This window comes from Chiroxiphia lanceolata, chromosome W (assembly GCF_009829145.1).
Source record: "Chiroxiphia lanceolata isolate bChiLan1 chromosome W, bChiLan1.pri, whole genome shotgun sequence".
Lineage (NCBI taxonomy): Eukaryota > Metazoa > Chordata > Aves > Passeriformes > Pipridae > Chiroxiphia > Chiroxiphia lanceolata.
Window position 1 is genome coordinate 12,408,477 of NC_045670.1, and position 17,604 is coordinate 12,426,080.

Here is a 17,604-nt window from a genome sequence, read left to right on the forward strand (position 1 = left end):
TCCAAGAACCTCCTAGACTGCCTCTTCTCCACTGTGTTGAGTTCCCAGCAGACATCCGGCAGGTTAAAGTCACCCACAAGAACAAGGGCCGATGATTTCGAAACCTCCGCCAGCTGCTTGTAGAATAATTCATCACCCTCTTCATCCTGGTTGGGTGGTCTGTAATAGACTCCCGCCAGGATGTCGGCCTTGTTGGCCTTCCTGCTGATTCTGACCCATAAGCACTCAACCCTATTGTCACTGACCTCAAGTTCTACAGAGTCAAGAGACTCTCTAACATATAGAGTCACCCCTCCACCTCTCCTACCTTGCCTATCTCTTCTGAAGAACTTGTAACCATTGCTGCCTTAAGATTGTGAGCCAAAAAAACCTCCAGGCCAATTTAGTATAGAGATAAGATATAGAGCAGTCCTTTAATTGAAGGCCTCCAATCACGGGAGTACAAAGACGCACACTCATGTGTCCAGGGGTTCCGCAATTTATGGTATTATCCATCCAATCCCATATCTATCTGCCCCCTAGATCCTCCCTCCAGCACACCTCCCCGGAAATAGAGTCAGGGGCTCTCAAGACCCCTTCTTCCTCATCTTCCTCTTCTTTACAGCATGTACAGTCTTTTGGAGCTCCTCCAAGGTTAAGGGCTTGAAAGTTGTTTTGTCTCTGATGGTATCTTGTTATTCAAGCCACAGTGTCACGGGGTATCTGTTGTATTGTTAGGTTTTGGTACGTTGAGAAAGAAGACACATGCACACGAAGAGAGATGAGACAAGGGTGTCTGCTGCCTCAGAGCAGCAGGTAGCTTTATTGAGGTAGCTGGTCCCGACTTTCCCACACACAGACTGTAAATATATTTTTACAAAAACATTCAGGAATTCACACCTGCACCCTGAAACACAGTCAACAACCTGTCCTTGTACTGCTTATCATCTTCTAGCTAACAACTCCCTAATACTTCAGGCTGCTGTGTCCATGGGAACGTTTAATTAGCCTCACTGTTCTCATGGGAAAGGCTTTATACCATCTAATATTTTAAGCTCCTCAAGCTCCTGGGGCTCCACAAACCCGCCGCTTCCCCCCACACCACAGTGCAAATGTTCTTAAACAGAATGAAGGCCTGCCTTGAGAGAAGTCTAAACAAGCTAAAGAATTTAGAAAGTTCAATATGAAATGGGGAAAAAGGGTTTGGGTAAGTGGAAACTACTGTGCTAAAGTGTGAGAAACTATACAGCTACATTAAAATCTACAAAAAGCTAAAAATCCAAAAAGTTCAAAGGCATCACCATCCATTGCAGCATTCCAGTCATGCGAGTCATCCCACCACATTTCCATGATAGTGACTACATCATAGTTTTCCTGCTGCACGATGGTTTCCAGCTCCTCTTGCTTGTTTCCCAAACTACGTGCATTAGTGTACATGCACTTCAGCTGGGCTGCTGATATCACTCCTAACCCTGGCTTTCCACCCTTAGGCTCATCTCTGGAGAGCCTGGTTTCAACCCCTTCCCCCTTCAAACCTAGTTTAAAGCCCTCTTGATCAGCCCTGCCAACTTATATGCTAGAGTTCTTTTGCCCTTGCTAGATAGATGAAGCCCATCCAACTCTAGCAGGCTTGGTACCATAAAAATTGCCCCATGATCAAAAAACCCAAAATTCCGCTGGTGGCACCAATCCTTTAGCCACCTATTGATAAAATGGGGTTTCCTACTCCTTTCCTCATTCATCCTTGCTACTGGAGAAATTGAGGCGAACACCACCTGTGCTCCTGTCCCATCAACTAATCAACCCAAAGCCTTCAAGTCCTTTTTAATTATCCTGGTATCTCTTTTATCGATCTCATCACTGCCAACTTGTACCACCAACAGTGGGTAATAATCAGAGGGTTGAATTAGCTCGGGGAGTCTCCTGCTAATATCCCTGGGCCCCAGGAAGGCAGCAGACTTCCCTGTAGGATGGGTCCGGTGGATCTGCTTCTCCCAGGCAACTGCAAAAAAAGCAGAGGTTTGCATAGCAAGATTCCAGTAGACATCAGACTTCCTCTTGTCTTAAAGCTAACTTATTACATAATCTTACCAATTTATCAAACTTGGTTGAAAAATATAGTAAGCTTCAAAATTCAAGATAAAAAGTTGTCAATGCACTTCCCAGCATTTCATAGTTCAGACTTCAACTGAAGTAACAGTGCTGTTTTGAATTAGGAACCTGATTCTTAGTGCATTAGGAATGCCTGTTCCTTTCTCAGAGGGAAGTTTTGATGTACCCAAGGTATCAATCAGGCACATATCAAAATGTGCTATCACACAGAATCATTGAGGTTAGAAGGTCATCTGTTCCTTTTCCTGTCCATCTCCCCCTGCCTCGTTTAGTGTAGGGTCAACTAGAGCAAGTTTACCAGGGTCATGCCCAGTTGGGTTTTGAATATCTCCAAGGATTGAAACGCCACAACCTTTCCTGGACTGCCTGTTTTGTTATTTGACGGTTCAGTTTGTATGAACTGCCTTTTGTCATGTCACTGAATACCTCTGAGAATCTAGATCCATCTTCTTTACTCCCTGCCCCTGCTTCTGCCCCCTAGTCAGGTGTTTATATAAACTGAAAATATGTGATGCTTATACTTGTTAGCTGTGTGTCTAATTATAAGGTTTGAGAACATAATATGTTTATAGAAAGAAAACCTTGAGAAACTGAAGATAATGAAACACCTGCAAATTTAGTAAAACCCTAAAAGCAGATTAATTAGAAAGAGGTTTCTATGCCAAGGATGATTTCAGATTGCGTGGGCAGAACATCAGGTCCAATGAACTGGGGACATGAGATGCGTGCACAGACTGAGCTATCCAATCATCTTATTATGAACATGCACCCTGAGCAAACTAAACTGTATAAAAGTTAACTGATTTAAATCATGGCTAGGCTTCGCAAACGAAGATTTGGGAAGGCACTATCCACATTTGCTACAGGCACGTTGGTGGTTTATGAGGTCAATACGTGACAGACATATCCGGTTGCAAAAGGCACAACAGAAAGACTCCTTAGATGGTGTAATCTGCAAGACACGGTTCTTTCTGCGTTGCCTTTTTTCCTCGAGAGTGATCCTGTGTGTGTTCTCGAAGGAGACAGCTGCGTTATAGATGGTGTGTCTCCAGGCCTCCCCATTTGAGGCCAGAGTAGACCAGTTATGGTGATCAATATGGTCAAGGCTGAGATGTTGTTTCAGGGAGTCCTTGTATCTTTTCTTCGGGGCTCCTCTCATGCGGCAACCAGTGGCAAGTTCACCATAGAGCAGGATCTTAGGGAGGCGGTGGTCCTTCATCCTTGAGACGTACCCTGCCCATCGCAGCTGCGTTCTCAGTAACATGGTCTCAATACTAGTGACAGCTGCTTGCTCTAGTACAGATGTATTGGTCACATAATCTGACCAGCGGATGTTAAGGATTGTACGGAGGCAGCGTTGATGGAAGCGTTCTAGGAGATGCAGGTGGTGATGGTAGATGACCCATGATTCGGAACCATATAAGAGAGTAGACAACACTATGGCTTTGTAAACACTGATCTTGGTGCTTTTCTTCAAGTGTTTATTATGCCATACTCTTTTGTGGAGTTTTCCAAAAGCACTATATGCCTTAGCTAACCTGTTGTCTATCTCTCCGTCGATCCTACCATCTGAGGAGATGAGGCTACCAAGGTAATTAAACTGTTGGACTGATTTGAGCTCTGATTGGCCAATGGTGATGTGGGGATGATGGGGGACTTCCTGAGGTGCAGGTTGATGGAGGACCTCTGTCTTCTTTAAGCTGACTTCCAGCCCAAAGAGCTCAGCAGCATCTGCAAAGCAGGATGTTAAACGCTGCAGGGTTGCTTCTGTGTGGGCAACAAGGGCGGCGTCATCAGCATAAAGCAGCTCCCGGACAAGATGGTTTAAGGTCTTAGTGTGGGCCTTCAGTCGCCTTAGATTGAATAGACTTCCATCAGTACGGTATCGAATGTAGCCCTTTGGAGCATCATGCTAAAGAAGACGGTGAATAGGGTAGCAGTGAGAACGCTGTCTTATCTATACCAAAGTCACATCCCTTATCTGTTACCTGTTCTTGAAGGTCTTTTCCCTTGAGTCCTCTTATCTGGTGGTATAAGTGAATCCAGCCTTTCTCTATTTCCACTCTGATATTGAGGTTTAGAGATGTAACAAGAACTAATAGTTTTTGTAGCAGAATGCACCATAGAAACTCCATATAGCTGAGTCAAGAGATTTAAAAGGACTAACCAAGCAAAGTAAAGAAACAATGAAGAAGGGAACTGAGGTAGCCAGCCAAGCAACACCAAGTTACTCTATAACCAGGGGTATTGTCTTAAAAAGGTCATAAGGCAGTCACTCAGAACTTTGGGGGCTCAAGACAGAGAAGACCAGCAAAGACCCTCAGTAAAGCCCCTCAGAGACCTTATAAGGATATGTCTATATGCTAATAAGTGTTCGGAAATGTCATGAATATGTAACAGGAATGTGGGGAACAAAAAATGAATAATTATGTAATGCTGACATATAAGCTGTAGCAAAGATACCTCTGTGTGCACTTTGGTGAACTGATTCCCAGGGCACCCAGTGTGCTGTGACCATGCAGCACGTTGTAATAAAGAATGCCTGGCTTCTAAAACTCACAAATTTTGACTTAGATGCTTCTTTTAAGAGCCAATTTTAGGCAAAACCCCTGCTTAGCCATTCATGCTAATGAATAGAATTAATTTAAAGTTCATCTGCTCTAAGTTTTGAGCAGGGCCCACTAATACTAAGCTGTAAGCAAGTTACAATTCAACTTAACCCTAAGGAATCACACAATAAATTTCTAATATTCTATAAGTAAACTTATTTTAATCCTCAAACTCCTGTTCTCTGTACTGGGTTTTTGTGGCCAAGTTTTGGTAGCAGGGTGGCTACAGGGGTGGTTTCTGTTAGAAGCTGCTAGAAGCTTTCCCCATGTTCAGCAGAGCCAATGCCAGCCAGCTCCAGGATGGCCACTGGACAAGGTCAAGCAAATCAGCAATGACAGTAACACCTCTGTGATAACATTTAAGAAGGGAAAGAAAGTTATTGCGCAGATGAAAATTGCAGCCAGAGAATAGCGGAGTGAGAACACATGAACAACTCTACAGACACCAAGGTCAGTGGAGAAGGAGAGGGAGGAGGTGCTCCAGATGCCAGAGCTGAGGTTCCCCTGCAACCCGTGGTGAAGACCGTGGTGAAGACCATGGTGAAGCAGGCTGTCCTCCTGCAGTCCATGGAGGACCACAGGAGTGCAGAGATCCACCTGCAGCCCATGGAGGAACCCATGACGGAGCGGGTGGATGCCTGAAGGAGGCTGTGACTCCGGAGCGGGTGGATGCCTGAAGGAGGCTGTGACTCCGTGGGAGGCCCATGCTGGAGCAGGGTCCCTGCAGGGACCTTCTGACCCATGGAGAGAGGACCCCACATTGGAGCAGGTTTTTCTGGTAGGACTTGTGGCCCTGTGCAGGACCCACGCTGGAGCAGCCTATCCCTGAAGGACTGCACCCCATGGAAAAGTGACCCATGTGTCAGCAGCTTGTGAAGAACTGTCTTCCATGGGATGGACTCATGCCAGAGGAGTTCACGAAGGACTGTCTCCCATGGGACTGTGCTCCCACAGGGAGCAGGGGAAGGAATCCTCTCCCTGAGCAGCGGCAGAAAAAACAACTGACTCTAACCCTCACTCCCCATCTCCCTGCACCACTGAGGGGGAGGAGGTAGAATTTGGAAAGAAGGAGGGCTGGGGGGAAGGTGTTTTTAAGATTATTTTACTTCTCACTCTCCTGCTCTGATCCTGTTAGTAATAAATTTAGTTAATATCCCCACTTTGAGTCTGTTTTGTCTGTGATGGTGATCAGTAAGTGATCTCTCCTGGTCCTTATCTCAACTCATGAATCCTTTATTGTATTTTCTCTCCTATGTCCAGTTGCAGAGGGGAGTGAGAGAGCAGCTTTAGTGAGTACCTGGCATCCAGCCAGGGTCAACCCACTACAAATCCCTAAGAAAAAAAAGCCATATCATTTTTCCAGTTATATTTTGTATTTATTGTGCTGGTTTTTAGTTCTTTTTTGGATTAATTATTGAAGCCCCAAATCCCCTTTCTTCTTCCTCAATCTAGTTTTCAGGGAGAAAAAAAAAGCCACTAAATGGTAAAAAATATGAGCATGCTGTAGATGTACAAGGCTGATTGCAAAATTATTGTTTAGTTGTGAGTTTTCAGATAGTTCCTGATTACTAGTCAGATTTCTGCTCTGCTTGAATCCACTGTGATTGCTACAAGTACTACAATTAAAACCTGGAGACACTCTACAGTCATATACCCTTGTGTCTCATGGTTAGATATTATACATCTTAGTCATGTGCATGTAGTCTTGTGCTTGGTGCTAAACAAGTACATAGCAGGAGTTTGTACATATTTATAGATCATTAATGAACTCTTAAACAATGCAACTGGTACTTATGAAAACATACTTATACAACTGGACAGCAATATGTTTTTAAATAGTTGGCTAGCCTATGTCATGTTTGATGCTAAAATGCTTATAAATCTATACTATACAGGTAATATGTCCTAAGTGTCCTTTGTCCCAACAATTTAAATTATTACTTTAATTTGAACTAAGAATGTGTTCTACAGTGTAGATTTCATTCAAAAATTCCTTTCAAATCCCCTGTGAAGAGATTTCTGTTTGAATATCATCTCTTCAGCATCAAATGTATTAATAAATGTTTGCATGAATGGTAAAGTGACATCCAGTGAGATCTCTTTAAAAGCCATCACATCATAGAAATGATCGAGTGATAATATCATTTTACAATACTGAAGACAGTGTGGGTTTTTTTAACCCTATGGGAAAATGTTCACAGGGCAATATTCTCAAGTTTTCTGCTTTTCAGTCAACAGCAGCATCTGGAATACAGGTCAAAACAGAAAAATGGCAGTGCCTGTGGGACTGCTTTGTTGCTGAGTGAGCAGTCTGTGCTGGTTTTGGCTGGGATAGAGTTAATTTTCTTCATAGCAGCTATTATGGGGCTGTTTTAGCTACTGCTGAGCACTGCTCATGTAGAGTCAAGGCCTTTTCTGCTTCTCACACCACCCCCACCAGGGAATAGGCTGTGGATGCACACAAAGTTGGGAGGGGACACAGCTGAGACAGCTGATCCCAAGTGATCAAGGAGATATCCCATACCATATGATGATCTTCATAGAAAGTTGGGGGAAGAAGGAGACCTTCGGAATGATGTTTTGTCTTCCCAAGTAACCATTACGCGTGATGGAGCCCTGATTTCCTGGAGATGGCCAAACACATGCTTGCCCATGGGAAGTAGTGAATGAATTCCTTGTTTTGTTTGTGCATGTGACTTTTGCTTCAACTATTAAACTGCCTTTATCTCAACCCATAAGTTTTCTAGCTTTTACTCTTCTGATTCTTTCCCCCATATCACCGGGGGAGGGAGTGAGTGAATGGCTGTGTGGTGCTTAGTTGTCAGCTGGAGTTCAAGCATGACAGTCCTTTTTGGTGCCCAAGGTGGGATCTGAAGGGTTCATAGAATCATAGAATGGTTTGGTGTAAGAGTTTCGAGTTGGCCTCCCGCCAAGCCCCCGAAACCCGACAACAAGGACCCGCTTTCCCAGAGAGCGAAGGGAAAAAAAAACGACCCAAGCAGTCAAAGTTACAGCAAAAAAAAAATATATATATTTTATATGAGACAGACACACACACTGAGAATGCCACACACCACAACAGAAACCCTAAACAGCTCCCCAAAAGGGGAGACGGGAAGGGAGAAGGGAAAAGGACAAAAAGGGACCAAGACCAAACTAGTCCACACAATCCAAAACTCAGCAACCAGACAAACCGAAGGTGAACCAGTAAAATCTCACCACTTCCCTTTGAACAATCAGGATGGCTAGACACGACCCAGCACTCTCCCCTCACGCGTGGCAGATAACAGCAGTCGCTGTAGGTCTCAGCTCCAGATAAGTCAGACCGAGACAGGGACCCACTGTTCTCGAACCTCACCGGAAAGGAAGAGAGCAAGGTCCCTCCTGCTGGCTTTATTTATACCTCCAGTTACGTAAAGGAATAGCATGGAATACTTCCGTGATCACCTTCCTAGTTCCTTCCTGGTTACAAGCTGGTCTCCAGGAAGGCCTAGAGTGAAACCATCACATTCTCCACCCCTTATTCCACACTATTTCTTTACGTAACACCTATATATTGTGTTCATCTATATCCCGCGCATATACATATACATATATACATATAGTCCATGTTTGGTCTCTCGGTGCAGTTGTCTCGTCGTTGGAAATCAATACTGACATCAGTTCAGTTCAGTCCAGATTTTTGGTCTCCTCAGTCAGAATTGCGGTTCTGATTTTAGGGCTGTTTCATCATTCTGAGCTGTCTCATCACTGGATATTGGCATCAGCTTAGTTCAGGTCTCTCTCTCTCTGGTCTCTCTCTCTCTCATCTGGCGACTGGCTTCCTGTAAAAACACAGGACATACAATTAGTTTTTTCCCAAGGCTAAATTTCCTTGGGGCACACATTGGATCACTCCATCCTTCCTCATTATCCACCACGTATGTCCTGGCCCTTGAGCAAAGACAATCCCACGAATGGGTTTGTCTTGGCCTGAGGCAGGGGTAACCCAAACAGCTTTCCCTAGCATTCCCCTCAAATGGACTGCTGGAACTTTATCTCCATCAACAATGTGGAGGGATTCTGCTTGTGCAGGGCCAGCTCGATTAACAGAACCCCTGGTGTTAACTAGCCAGGTAGCCTTGGCTAAGTTCTTATCCCAGTTCTTGTAAGTTCCCTCACCTAGTGACTGTAGAGTCGTCTTCAACAGTCCATTATATCTTTCAACCTTCCCAGCAGCTGGTGCATGATAGGGAATGTGGTACACCCATTCGATACCATGTTCCCTCGCCCAATTGGTGACTAATTTATTTTTAAAATGAGTCCCGTTGTCCGACTCAATACGTTCTGGGGTCCCGTGCCTCCACAGGACTTGCTTTTCAAGGCCCAAAATGGTATTCCGGGCCGTTGCGTGGGGCACTGAAAAAGTCTCTAACCATCCGGTGGTTGCTTCCACCATGATAAGCACATAGCACTTACCTTGGCGGGTCTGTGGCAGTGTGATATAATCAACCTGCCAGGCCTCCCCATATTTATACTTCTCCCATCGTCCACCATACCACAGGGGCTTCAGTCTTTTTGCCTGCTTAATAGCGGCACAAGTCTCACAATCATGGATAACTTCAGAAATTATATCCATGGTTAAATCCACCCCTCGGTCTCGTGCCCATCTGTGGGTGGCATCTCGACCCTGATGACCGGAAGCATCATGGGCCCATCGAGCTAAAAACAACTCTCCCTTTTGCTGCCAGTCTAGGTCTACTTGTGACACTCCTATCTGTGCAGCTCGGTCCGCTTCTCTGTTGTTATCGTGTTCTTCATTAGCTCGCTTCTTGGACACATGGGCATCTACATGGTGGACTCTCACATTCAGACTCTTCGCTCTGGCAGCGATGTCCTGCCACAAGTCAGCAGCCCAGATGGGTTTTCCTCCACGCCTCCAGTTCATCTTCTTCCATCGGTCTAACCATCCCCATAGTGCATTGGTTATCATCCACGAGTCAGTGTAGAGGTAGAGTCTTGGCCATCCTTCTCGTTCGGCAATGTCCAGGGCCAATTGGACAGCTTTGAGTTCTGCAAATTGACTCGACTCGCCTTGACCCTCAGCAGCTTCTGCCACTCGTCGGGTGGGACTCCAAACGGCTGCTTTCCACTTCCGGTTCCTTCCTACAATACGGCAAGAACCATCAGTGAAAAGGGCATAACGCCTTTCTTCATCTGGCAGCTGATCAAATGGCGGAGCTTCTTCAACTCGGCTCACTGGTTCTTCTTCTTCTTCTGCCAGACTGAAGTTCCCACCTTCAGGCCAATTTGTGATAACCTCCAGAATTCCAGGGCGATTTGAGTTTCCCAATCGTACACGCTGCGTAATCAAGGCTATCCACTTGCTCCACATAGCATTGGTGGCATGATGCGTAGGGGGCACCTTCCCTTTGAACATCCAATTCAGGACTGGTAGTCGGGGTGCTAGGAGAAACTGTGTTTCAGTGCCAATCACTTCTGAGGCTGCTTGTATGCCTTCATAGGCCGCCAGAATTTCCTTTTCCACAGGAGTGTAGTTGGCTTCAGAACCCCTGTAACTTCGGCTCCAGAAGCCAAGTGGTCGCCCTCGCGTTTCACCAGGCACCTTTTGCCAGAGGCTCCAGGAGGGACCTTTATCTCCAGCTGTAGTATAAAGTACGTTCTTCACGTCTGGTCCCGTTCGAACTGGTCCAAGAGCCACGGCATGTGCAATCTCTTGTTTGATCTGTTTGAATGCCTGTTGCTGTTCAGGACCCCATTGAAAGGTATTCTTTTTACGGGTCACAAAGTAAAGAGGGCTCACAATCTGGCTACTACTTCCTGCGTGGATTGGATAAGTTGTTCTGCTCCTTCTTCTTCTTCTTCTCTTTCTTCTTCTCTTTCTTCTGTGTGTTCTGGTTGCGGAGATGGGTCCGTAAGTTCCTTGATCTCCCTTACCCATGTCTTCTTCTTAATAGGGGCAACAATGACTTTCCGGTTCTTAGCTTGAGTCCCAGTTCTAGTGGACTTAGTAGAAACGGCATTGACTTTAATTTCTGTTTGGACCCCGACTTCTGTGGACCTAATAGGGACATCACTGGTTTCAAGTGGCGTGGTTTGGGTTTCTATGTCGACCTTAACCCTTTGAAGGTGGTCTATGGCGGCTCGATAAGCATTAGCCAGACCCCAGCACAAAGCGGAGAATTGCATATTCGGATCTTTGTATGAAAAGCACCCTTCTGCCAAACAGTGGGCCATCTCACCAGAATCAAACATTTGTTCTGGTGTGAACTCCCAATTAATGGGGGGTGACACACGTCCTACTAATCTACCGAAATCTACCCAGGCTCCATGCCACCCGGGGACTGGTCTGTCTGCAGCCCTTTCCAAAGTTCCAGCGAGTCCCTTCGAGGCATGATCTTTCCTACAACAAGGAAAGCAATACAACACCATTCTGCCAAGTTTAAGGAGTACTTCCAATACCTTTATCAATGACAGGACTGTTGCAACAAAATTTAGATAGCAATTAGAGCCAATTTTAACCAAGGGGATGTCCTTTACCAAACCTTTGATGTCAAAATTAAAGAATGGAAGCAACTCATTCCATCCATCCTCAAGGTCTGGACGTCTCCCTATAGGGTAGCCTAAAACAGGTATGAAGATGGCTAGAATTATAAGACAAATTAATGAAACAACCATTGTTTTTGTTATTATTTCTTCTTGATCCCAAAACAGCTCTTTGTTTATATAAACAAAGTTTTCTTGGCTGCTTTCCCAGACTCTGGCAGTGTTCCCAGACCTGTTCCCAAAACTATAGATTGGTTTTGCAAAATATCACCGAGCTTGGTTGTCTTCCCAGAAAATGTTTATCAAAACAAGCCAAACTTAACCAAAATATCCCACTCCTGACACCAAAAATGTTGTACGAGTTTCGAGTTGGCCTCCCGCCAAGCCCCCGAAACCCGACAACAAGGACCCGCTTTCCCAGAGAGCGAAGGGAAAAAAAAACGACCCAAGCAGTCAAAGTTACAGCAAAAAAAAAATATATATATTTTATATGAGACAGACACACACAATGAGAATGCCACACACCACAACAGAAACCCTAAACAGCTCCCCAAAAGGGGAGACGGGAAGGGAGAAGGGAAAAGGACAAAAAGGGACCAAGACCAAACTAGTCCACACAATCCAAAACTCAGCAACCAGACAAACCGAAGGTGAACCAGCAAAATCTCACCACTTCCCTTTGAACAATCAGGATGGCTAGACACGACCCAGCACTCTCCCCTCACGCGTGGTAGATAACAGCAGTCGCTGTAGGTCTCAGTTCCAGATAAGTCAGACCGAGACAGGGACCCACTGTTCTCGAACCTCACCGGAAAGGAAGAGAGCAAGGTCCCTCCTGCTGGCTTTATTTATACCTCCAGTTACGTAAAGGAATAGCATGGAATACTTCCGTGATCACCTTCCTAGTTCCTTCCTGGTTACAAGCTGGTCTCCAGGAAGGCCTAGAGTGAAACCATCACATTTGGATTGGAAGGAACCTTAAAGATCATCTAGTTACAATCCTCCTGCCATGGGCAGGGACACCTTCCACTAGCCTGACCTTGAACACCTCCAAGGATGGGGAGTCCACAACCTCTCTGGACAACCTATTTCAGTGCTTTACCACCCTCACAGCAAAGAATTTCTTCCTAATATCTAATTTAAACCTACCCTCCTTCAGCTTAAGGCCATTTCCCCTTGTCCTATCACTACATGCCCTTGTAAAAAGTCCCTCTCCAACCTTCTTGTAGGCCCCCTTTAGGTACGGGAAGGTGCTAAAATGTCTCCCTGGAGCCTTCTCTTCTCCAGACCAAACAACCCCAACTCTCTCAGCCTGTCTTCACAGGACAAGTTCTCCAGCCTGTTGTTCAAGATAATGACAGATTTGACTGGAATGTGTTAGATTGAATTTATAGTTGTTATTGCTGTTTAGCTATTAATTGAAAGGCTCCTGTGCTTGCCATGGGCTTGCTTGCCTGATTGCATATTAGACTCTAGTGCTCATTAGTGGCTGTTTTTTGCTTTCACTGCTTGCTGTACTACTGAACTGCTTATCACCTTACTCTGCTGTGCCTGAGAACATTTTGATAACAGCCGTGGTGATGTGCCTGGGCTGGCAGATAGTCAGGGTGTTGCTGCTGTTTCTGTGCTGCTGTACTGGACAGGTTAGAACTCCAGTGTGAACGAGTTGAAGGGACTGTGACCTGCCCATGAGTCCACATGAGAGCAGGATACCACAATGCATCTGTGGCTGTGTATGAGCCCGTGCCAGAGCAGGTGCATCTTGATGCATCTGTGGCCATGGTTATGTCTCTGTCACAGCAGGTATACCTCTGAAGGAATTGTGGCCCAAGGATAAGTCCATGACATAAAAGGTACACCTTGAAGCATCTGTGTCTGTGGATAAGTTCATGCTGGAGCACCTCAAAGCATGTGGCAATGCATAACCCCACAACAGAGCAAGTATACTCCTGAAGGGACTGTGGCTCATAGATAAGGCTCCACTTGGAGTAGGTACTCCCCTAAGAAACTACAGTCTGAGAATGTTCAAGATGTAGCAGGGACAAGGGGAAGAGTTCATTGCAATATTAAACCCTATGGTCTAGTTCAAAGGGGACCAGGGGTGGACATTATTGGATATACCTTTGAATTGTTGTAACCTGGGATTTGAGTTGCATGTTACAGGAATTCATCATTACTATAACAGGAATCACCCAAACCAATGGAGGAGAAGCCTTACAAGAAGCAGAGCAAGTGCAGCAGTGACCTGACCTGAGCTGGAGGTGGTGCCCAATAACTCCATGCAACACACCACCTCTCCTGTCCTGAGTGACCACCATAGCAGATGGAGCCCAAAGTCATGGACTAAATGAACTCAATAGACATTTTATGGTCATTTTACAGGGGTGGTCCATAGACTAATGGAATGTGCATTGTTTTTGCATGGCAAGGTTTTGGTAGTGGAGGGGCTACAGGGATGAGAAGCTGCTAGAAGTTTCCCCCATGTCTGACTGAGCCAGTGCCAGCTGGCTCCAAGATGGACCTGCTGCTGGCCAAGGCTGAAACAATAAGCAACAGTGGTAGCACCTCTGGGATAATGTATTTAAGAAGGGGAGAAAGTTACCATGTAGAAGCAATTTCAGCCAGAGAAGAGAGGAGCGAGAATACGTGAGAGAAAGAACTCTGCAGAGGGAGAGGGAGGAGGTGCTCCAGGTACCAGAGCAGAGATTCCCCTGCAGCCCATGGTTGTTGGGGTTGACAGAGAATCTGTCAGCAGCCTGGCAATTAGTGATGAGGAATTTAAACAACTTTTAGGAAATATTTACTGTAATGGTGGACGGAACAAACATAATGCAGCCCAGACCAAAGGTCACCAATCAAAATGTGTATAGTGTCACCAATAGCATGTCACAGCATGCACAGTGTCTTCAGTGTCACCAATAAGAGTGTGTGCAGTGTCTTATGCTTGAGACTTTTGACCAATTGTGTTGTGACACGATAGTGTACAAAGAGTATAAAAGAAACACTTGAGAGCAATAAACAGCTTCCTGATCACCTTGCACCTGGACTATGTCTGACTCTGATATCTGTGTCGCATTGGCCGTTCCGACATTATCAGCGACACATGGTGAAGACCATGGTGAGGTAGGCTGTCCTCCTGCAGTCCATAGAGGTCAATGGTAGAGCAGAAATCTACCTGCAGCATGCTGGAGCAGGTGGATGCCCAAAAGTGGCTGTGACCCCATGGGAAGCCTGTGCTGAAACAGGCTCCTGGCAAGACCTATGGACCCATGGAGAGAGGAGCCCAAGCTGGAGCAGATTTGCTGGCAGGACTTGTGACCGCATGGGAGATCCACACTAGAGCAGTCTGTTCCTGAAGGACTGTATCTCATGGAAAGGACCCACACTGGAGCAGTCTGTTCCTGAAGGACTGCACCCTGTGGAAGGCGGTCATGCTGGAGCAGTTCGTGAAGAACTGCAGCCCATGGGAAGGACTCATGTTGGAAAAATTCGTGTAGAACTGTCTCCTGTAGGAGGGATCCCACACTGGAGTAGGGGAAGACTACAAAGAGCCCTCCCCCTGAGGAGGAAGGGCCAGCAGAAACAAAGTGCGATGAACTGACCGTAATTCCCATTCCCCATTCCCTTGCATGGCTGAGGGGGAAAGAGGTAGAGAATTTGGGAATAAAGTTAAGCCTGGGAAGAAAGTGTAGCCATAGAAACCTATGTAGCTTATTAGTGACTGTATAGTTCACCAGTGTGGCCTAAAATATGTAGTTTATTGTTCTTTGTTAAGAGTCTCAACAGGCAGGAATTTTAACAAGAAAGAGGGTTTCCTCTATCTGTGAAACAGGACTGATAAAAGGGAACCGAAAGAGAAACAAAACTGGCAAACTGGTTGGAGTTGGTTGTAGGCCTTGAAACCATTCCATAAGACATGATGCTGTGTCAAAGGCAAGGGGTCAAGAAAAGGTCAAGCTGAGGAAGAGGAAGGAGATGAGCACCAGGGGTCATTACAGGACCTCTGACTCAAATTTGAGAGGTATGTCAAGGGTGGAATGGTTTTGAAAGTAGGTGGGACAGATGAGGTAATACCTGAATTTGTAATTAGGTGACACAATAAAGCTGTGGAACCTGTGAAATTCAACATGCACAATTTGGAATACATTTCCTGTGCATCTGGCTGCCATAATAAAAAGTGCTTTTGCTTTCTAATAGTAATACTTATATTTTCTCTCCCCTGTCCAGTTAAGGAGGGGAGTGATAGAGCGGCTTTGGTGGCCACATGGCATCCAGCCAGGGTCAAACCAGGACAATGATATCTGCGTATTATATCAAAGGATGGAAGGAGAGTGGTAGTTAATGAGGATGTATTGGATAGTGTGGGATGTAAATGGTATGGGATAAGGGGTGTAGAATGTGCTGGTTTTTGCTGAGATAAATTTTTTTATGGTATCTTATATGGGACTACATTTTGGATTGTTGTTAGAAACACTTGATAACACATGGATGTTTTAGTTACTGCTGAGCAGTGCTTACATGGAGTCAAGGCCTTTTTTGCTTCTCACACCACCACACCATCAAGTAGGCTGGGGGTGCACACAATGTTGGGAGGGGACGCAGCCAGGACAGCTGACCCCAACTGACTAAAGGGATATCCTACACCATATGATGTCATGATCAGCATAGAAAGCTGGGGGAATGTATTGGGTCTGGCTGAGCTGTAGTTCATTTCCCCATAGCAGCCCTCACAGTGATGTGCTTTGCATTGGTAGCTAGAAGGGTGTTGATTACACACGAGTGTTTTGGCTACTGCTGAGCACAGCATCAGCACTGTAACATTCCTTCCCCAATCGAGGGCAAGATTCTGGGACGGGACACAAGCAGGCCAGCTGACCCAAACTAACCAAAAGGATATTCCATACTGTATGACGTCAGCTCAGATATAAAAGCTAAGAAAAGGAGCAGGAAGGGGGAGGCATTCAACTTCTGTCTGCTGAGAAACCGTTACACGTTGCTGAAACCCTGCTTCCAGGGACATGGCCAGCCATTGCTGCTGATGGGAAGTAGAGAATAAACTTTGCTATCTTTTGCTTTGCTTTGCTTTTGCGCATGCAAACTTTTGCTTTTACTTTAATAAACTGCCTTATCTCAACCCATGGGCCATTTTCCATCTTATTCTCTCTCCCGTCTGGCTGGGATAGAGCAGCTGGGTGGGCACCTGGTGTCCAGTCAAGGTCAACCCACTACAGGTGTAGGGATGTTTGGAGTGATGGCGTTTTGTCTTCCCAAGTAATCATTACACATGATGGAGCCTTGATTTCCTGGGGATGGCTGAACACCTGCCTGCCCATGGGAAATTGTGAATGAATTCCTTGTTTTGCTTTGCTTGTGCATGTGGCTTTGGCTTTACCTGTCAGACTGTCATTATCTCAACCCACGAGTTTGCTCACTTTTACTCTTCTGGTTCTTTCCCCCATCCCATCAGTGGTGTGAGTGAGCAAGTGGCTGTGTGGTGCCTTGTTGTCAGCTGGGGTTAAACTACAACACCAGGTTAATTACATGACTATCATCTTGATTGTAATCCTCAGCAAAATATCTGAGTGGCTCATATAGGACTAAATTAATAAAGATTTGAGTAAAATTACTACTCAGAAAAGACATTTTCAGAAAACAGATCTTGTAATGCTATTGTGGTATCTCTGAGCAAATGCTTATTTGATAAAAATAACAGTGATGTCATATCCTTAAGCTTTGTTTTGGCATTTGACCTGGTACAGCAAAAAATTTTAATTAAAAAAACTAGAAAGATAAAAAAATCACAGTGTCACACACTAAGTGAACTGTGAATAATTGGCAGGTCTCCAAACACAGAAGAGGAACAATCTGCAAACACTTGTTCGAGTGATTCAGATCCTCTGGGGATCAGTTTTGTCTGTCTGCTATACTTTTTTATCAATAATCTTGAAGAAGCTATACTGAATTATCACCATGTCACATCAGCAAATTATGCAAGAATTGGGGATGCGGGAAATAATGGAGTGACTTACAAAGTGACTTGGAGCTTTTGTTAAACAGAGTGCACCTAAATATATATATATATTTATAGAAATAGTTTATTTATATCTTAGATACATGTTATATGTATTATTTTTTAAAAATCTATATGCAATATCCTAATTGTAGACTAAAAAGTATAGGCTGTCTTTCCATCTTAAGCACTTTAATAAAATATGCTACCTAGAAACATATATGGCATTTAGCCTTGATAAGTAGTTTTGAGTTTTTGGCATGCCACAGTCAAAAGGGCTCAAGGTTTGAAAAGATGCCTTGTTGACAGCAGAGCCAAGGGACTCACTTTACTTGGTTTAAAGTCGAG

At 45.0% G+C, this 17,604-nt stretch overlaps 1 protein-coding gene across 1 annotated transcript in view; it reads right to left on the minus strand.

Moving 5' to 3' along the window:
- The window catches only part of LOC116780036 (syncytin-A-like), a 1,173,168-nt gene that overhangs the window by 672,670 nt on the left and 482,894 nt on the right, over window positions 1–17,604 (minus strand). The gene's annotated exons all lie outside the window — the stretch shown is intronic.